This window comes from Mytilus edulis, chromosome 2 (genome assembly GCF_963676685.1).
Source record: "Mytilus edulis chromosome 2, xbMytEdul2.2, whole genome shotgun sequence".
Lineage (NCBI taxonomy): Eukaryota > Metazoa > Mollusca > Bivalvia > Mytilida > Mytilidae > Mytilus > Mytilus edulis.
This window is the reverse complement of record NC_092345.1, coordinates 21814361-21821267: the sequence shown is the minus strand read 5'-3', so window position 1 is coordinate 21821267 and position 6907 is coordinate 21814361.

Sequence of the window (6907 nt, the reverse complement as noted above, 5' to 3'; positions counted from 1 at the left end):
TTTTCTTGTAAATATAGAAGATTACATATTGAAAGTCGTCCAAGGCGTCATCGTTTAAAGAACGTATATTTATAGACATATGTACGATGTTGGTACGAATATTTATAGACATATGTACGATGTTGGTACGAATATTTATAGACATATGTACGATGTTGGTACGAATATTTATAGACATATGTACGATGTTGGTACGAATTCCATTTTGCTAAATATTTTAAAAAATCTATCAGTTGACTGGTCAGCTCTATAAAAATAAAGTGATTGTTGGTGGACTGAATATAGCTTGATTATAAAGAAAATAAAGATTGAAATTTAAATTTAGTACCAAAATTTAAAACGCATACAAGTTTTACACCATTTTTGCGCTGAAAATGTTTCATTTTGAGTTCAAAACCTCAAAGTTTTTCTGATATCGCATTTTTTCTCCGATCATCGTAAAACTTAACAAGAATGTTGCTTTTGTTACAGTTTTAGTCTGTTCAAGTCAAATCAACTTATCAGAAACCGTAAACGGGAAAATGACATGTTTGTAAGCATGCAGTCGGGGGAGGGGGGATGTCCAAGGTAGGCATATATCGGATTCGTGCATTTATATCGTGAAATTGGAAAAGCTAAATGACAGGGAAACTGTGTTTAGCATAAAAAGTACATTTACATATGAAACAGCGAAATAAACAAACGAGCCAATAGAGAAAACGGTACACAGTATAAATTAGTCATAAAACCAAGTTTTACTTGCAAGTATTGATCGATGAGCATGGCCAACTGATATGAGTTATTGTTCTTTATATACAAGAGTTATTATGTTGGTGTGTTTTATGCCATTTTCTTACAATCTATGATCGATAAAGATTGCAAATGAGAACAGACCTCCATATAACAAAGGACATAGACGTAAACAACTTGTGGTCTAAGTGACGAAATTAACAGTTTGAAACACAGGCAATCCTGTTAATGAATGACAAGGCGAAACACATAACTTGGGTGTTTTATGTCAATGCGTTGAAATGTATAACTTGGGCATGAAATCAATTGTCAGGTTGTAACTATTTATTCCTATCGATTCACTTGTCTCAGAAAAAATTTCCTATATACCTTAATACATTAAGGTATATATGGGGAAAACATTTCTGAGACAAGTGCATGTGCTTTAAAAGCTAATTTATTTCAAAGTATAATACATTATAATACACCACTTATTGCGGACCTGTTCTTGTATTATTATGAGTTACAATTTATGACTATGATCAGCAAATACCCATCGAAACAACATCTGATACTAAAAATTAACAATACTTTTAGATATTTGGATGATATATTGGGTTTTAATAATGACGACTTCAGTATGTATACTAAAGAAAATTGTCCTGTTGAACCTAGTGTTGAACTAACTTTAAATAAAGGTAATACTAACAATGAACACTGCACTTTCCCCAATCTTGATATTTATATCTTTAACGGTAAGCTTAATACCAAAATTCATGATAAAACTTAAAGAGGTGATTTTTCATTTCCTATCGGTAATTATCCATTTTTAAATTTTTTAAATGTTGACGTTCTTATGGTGTTTATATATCTCAACTTGTACAATTCGCTCCTGTATGTAACAACGTATTAGATTTAAGCGAGAGAAATTTATGTATTACTGAAAAATTATTACACCAGGGATATCGATATTACAAACTAGTCAAAACATTTACTAAATTTTATCATCGCCAACATCCATTTTTTAATGGTTTGATTGGTCGTTGTCTCATTTTTAGACACCCAGTGGTTGTTATGGTTCTGACTGGGTGTTGTCTTATTTTTAGACACCCAGTGGTTGTTATGGTTCTGACTGGTTGTTGTCTCATTTTTAGATACCCAGTGGTTGTTATGGTTCTGATTGGTTGTTGTCTCATTTTTAGACACCCAGTGGTTGTTATGGTTCTGACTGGTTGTTGTCTCATTTTTAGATACCCAGTGGTTGTTATGGTTCTGATTGGTTGTTGTCTCATTTTTTGACAGCCTGTGGTTGTTATGGTTCTGACTGGTTGTTGTTTCATTTTTAGACACCCAGTGGTTGTTATGGTTCTGACTGGTTGTTGTCTCATTTTTAGACAGCCAGTGGTTGTTATAGTTTTGATTGGTTGTTGTCTCAATTTTAGACACCAAATGGTTGTTATGGTTCTGATTGGTCGTTTTTTCATTTTTAGAAACCCAGTGGTTGTTATGGTTCTGATTGGTCGTTGTCTCATTTTTAGACAGCCTGTGGTTGTTATGGTTCTGACTGGTTGTTGTCTCATTTTTAGCTCACCTGGCCCGAAGGGCCAAGTGAGCTATTCCCATCACTTTGCGTCCGGCGTCCGTCGTCGTCGTCCGTCGTCCGTCGTCGTCCGTCGTCGTCCGTCGTCGTTAACTTTTACAAAAATCTTCTCCTCTGAAACTACTGGGCCAAATCAAACCAAACTTGGCCACAATCATCATTGGGGTATCTAGTTTAAAAAATGTGTGGCGTGACCCGGTCAACCAACCAAGATGGCCGCCACGGCTAAAAATAGAACATAGGGGTAAAATGCAGTTTTTGGCTTATAACTCAAAAACCAAAGCATTTTGAGGAAATCTGACATGGGATAAAAATGTTTATCAGGTCAAGATCTATCTGCCCTGAAATTTTCAGATGAATCGGTCAATCGGTTGTTGGGTTGCTGCCCCTGAATTGGTAATTTTGAGGTAATTTTGCTGTTTTTGGTTATTATCTTGAATATTATTATAGATAGAGATAAACTGTAAACAGCAATAATGTTCAGTAAAGTAAGATCTACAAATAAGTCAACATGACCAAAATGGTCAGTTGACCCGTTTAGGAGTTATTGCCCTTTATAGTCAATTTTTAACCATTTTTCGTTAATTAAAGTAATCTTTTACAAAAATCTTCTCCTCTGAAACTACTGGGCCAAATTAATCCAAACTTGGCCACAATCATCTTTGGGGTATCTAGTTTAAAAAATGTGTGGCGTGACCTGGTCAACCAACCAAGATGGCCGCCACCGCTAAAAATAGAACATAGGGGTAAAATGCAGTTTTTGGCTTATAACTCAAAAACCAAAGCATTTTGAGGAAATCTGACATGGGATAAAAATGTTTATCAGGTCAAGATCTATCTGCCCTGAAATTTTCAGATGAATTGGTCAATCGGTTGTTGGGTTGCTGCCCCTGAATTGGTAATTTTGAGGAAATTTTGCTGTTTTTGGTTATTATCTTGAATATTATTATAGATAGAGATAAACTGTTTACAGCAATAATGTTCAGCAAAGTAAGATCTACAAATAAGTCAACATGACCAAAATGGTCAGTTGACCCGTTTAGGAGTTATTGCCCTTTATAGTCAATTTTTAACCATTTTTCGTAAATTAAAGTAATCTTTTACAAAAATCTTCTCCTCTAAAACTACTGGGCCAAATTAATCCAAACTTGGCCACAATCATCTTTGGGGTATCTAGTTTAAAAAATGTGTGGCGTGACCTGGTCAACCAACCAAGATGGCCGCCACCGCTAAAAATAGAACATAGGGGTAAAATGCAGTTTTTGGCTTATAACTCAAAAACCAAAGCATTTTGAGGAAATCTGACATGGGATAAATATAGATTCCACCACTGCATCGAGAGGCGGCTCGGACTTTAAAATTGAAAATTTAACTGTCTCGAGTGGATAAATATCGTATTACACGAGATTTGGTGGTGGAATCTGTTTCTCTAATGATTTTCTAACATTATGCAGGCAAACTTATTCCTTCTTTTCGAATGATCTGCAAAAAGATGTGTTCTTTCTATGTGACGTCGTCAGGCATGGTCGCCTTTTTTCATGTCGTCACAATAGGAAATTCAGAGGACAGCAAGAAAATTCGACGTCACAATCGGATTTTAACCAATGAAGTACTGAGATCAAACGAACCACACGTTGATTAAATTTTTTTTATACAATGGGTGCAGAAAGGGATAAATTGACGAAGAATTAGAGAAAAATGTTTATCAGGTCAAGATCTATCTGCCCTGAAATTTTCAGATGAATCGGTCAATCGGTTGTTGAGTTGCTGCCCCTGAATTGGTAATTTTGAGGAAATTTTGCTGTTTTTGGTTATTATCTTGAATATTATTATAGATAGAGATAAATTGTAAACAGCAATAATGTTCAGCAAAGTAAGATCTACAAATAAGTCAACATGACCAAAATGGTCAGTTGACCCCTTTAGGAGTTATTGCCCTTTATAGTCAATCTTTAACCATTTTTCATAAATCTAAGTATCTTTTACAAAATCTCCACTGAAACTACTAGGCCACAATCATCTTTGGGGTATCAAGTTTGAAAAATGTGTCCGATGACCTGGCCATTCAACCAAGATGGCCGCCACGGCTAAAAATAGAACATAGGGATAAAATGCAGTTTTTGGCTTATAACTATGAAACCAAAGCATCTAGAGAAAATCTGACAAGAAGTTAAATTGTTAATCAAGTCAATATCTATCTGCCCTGAATTTTTCAGATGAATTGGACAACTGGTTGTTGGGTTGCTGCCCTCCAATTGGTAATTTTTAAAGAAATTTTGCCGTTTTTGGTTATATTGAATACTATTATAGATAGCGATAAACTGTAAACAGCAATAATGTTCAGCAAAGTAAGATCTACAAATAAGTCAACATGACCTAAATGGTCAATTGACCCCTTAAGGAGTTATTGCCCTTTATAGTCAATTTTTAATAATTTTCATTAATTTGGTAAATTTATGTAAATTTTTACCAAATATAGTTCTCTGTTACTAATGGGCAAAGTTCATTATAGATATAATTGTAAGAAGCAAAATCGTTCAGTAAAGTAAGAACTTCAAACACATCACCATCACCAAAATACAATTTTGTCATGAATCCATTTGTGTCCTTTGTTTAATATGCACATAGACCAAGGTGAGCGACACAGGCTCTTTAGAGCCTCTAGTTAGACACCCAGTGGTTGTTATGGTTCTGACTGGTTGTTGTCTCATTTTTAGACACCCTGTGGTTGTAACGGTTCTGATTGGTTGTTGTTTCATTTTTAGACACCAAGTGGTTGTTTTGGTTCTGACTGGTTGTTGTCTCATTTTTAGACACCAAGTGGTTGTTATGGTTCTGACTGGTTGTTGTCTCATTTTTAGACACCCAGTGGTTTTTGATTCATTTTGAGACACCCTGTGGTTGTTATGGTTTTGATTGGTCGTTGTTTCATTTTTAGACACCCAGTGGTTGTTACGGTTCTGATTGGTTGTTGTCTCATTTTTAGACACCCAGTGGTTGTTATGGTTCTGACTGGTTGTTGTCTCATTTTTAGACACCCAGTGGTTGTTATGGTTCTGATTGGTTGTTGTTTCATTTTAAGACACCCAGTGGTTGTTATGGTTCTAATTAGTTGTTGTTTCATTTTTAGACACCCAGTGGTTGTTATGGTGCTGATTGGTTGTTATTTCATTTTTAGACACCCAGTGGCTGTTATGGTTCTGACTGGTTGTTGTCTCATTTTTAGACACCCAGTGGTTGTTATGGTTCTGATTGGTTATTGTTTCATTTCTAGACACCCAGTGGTTGTTACGGTTCTGATCGGTTGTTGTTTCATTTTTAGACACCCAGTGGTTGTTATGGTTCTGACTGGTTGTTGTCTCATTTTTAGACAGCCAGTGGTTGTTATGGTTCGGACTGGTTGTTGTCTCATTTTTAGACATCCAGTGGTTGTTATGGTTTGACTGGTTGTTGTCTCATTTTTAGACACCCAGTGGTTGTTACGGTTCTGGTTGGTTGTTGTTTCATTTTTAGACACCCAGTGGTTGTTATGGTTCTGACTGGTTGTTGTCTCATTTTTAGACAGCCAGTGGTTGTTATGGTTCGGACTGGTTGTTGTCTCATTTTTAGACATCCAGTGGTTGTTATGGTTTGACTGGTTGTTGTCTCATTTTTAGACACCCAGTGGTTGTTATGGTTCTGATTGGTTATTGTTTCATTTTTAGACACCCAGTGGTTGTTATGGTTCTGATTGGTCGTTGTCTCATTTTTAGACACCCAGTGGTTGTTATGGTTCTGACTTGTTGTTGTCTCATTTTTAGACAGCCAGTGGTTGTTATGGTTCTGACTGGTTGTTGTCTCATTTTTAGACATCCAGTGGTTGTTATGGTTTGACTGGTTGTTGTCTCATTTTTAGACACCCAGTGGTTGTTACGGTTCTGGTTGGTTGTTGTTTCATTTTTAGACACCCAGTGGTTGTTATGGTTCTGGTTGTTGTCTCATTTTTAGACATCCAGTGGTTGTTATGGCAATATGGTTCTGATTTGTTGTTGTTTCATTTTTAGACACCCAGTGGTTTTTGTTTCATTTTTAGACACCCAGTGGTTGTTTTGGTTTTGATTGGTTGTGGTTTCATTTATAGACACCCAGTGGTTGTTATGGTTCTGACTGGGTGTTGTTTCATTTTTAGACACCCAGTGGTTGTTATGGTTCTGACTGGGTGTTGTTTCATTTTTAGACACCCAGTGGTTGTTATGGTTCTAACTGGTTGTTGTCTCATTTTTCGACACCCAGTGGTTGTTACGGTTCTGATTGGTTGTTGTTTACTTTCATGTACTGGAAACGTGTTCTGTATTGATGTTTGTAATGTACAGCCTTTGAAAGTACTTAAAAACTCTTCATTTTTTATAAATTTTATTTCAAAATAATTAAAAAACTCTGATAACATGATCACATATATAAATAAACAATAACAAAATTTTTTTATACAGATTAAAAAAGCACTATTCAAATCTCTCACTTTTGGCAATGTCGGAAAGTAATTTACAAAAATTAACAGCAATTTTTTTGTTGTTATTTTTTATGAATAGGAAAATTAGTGGTTGTTATGGTTCTGACTGG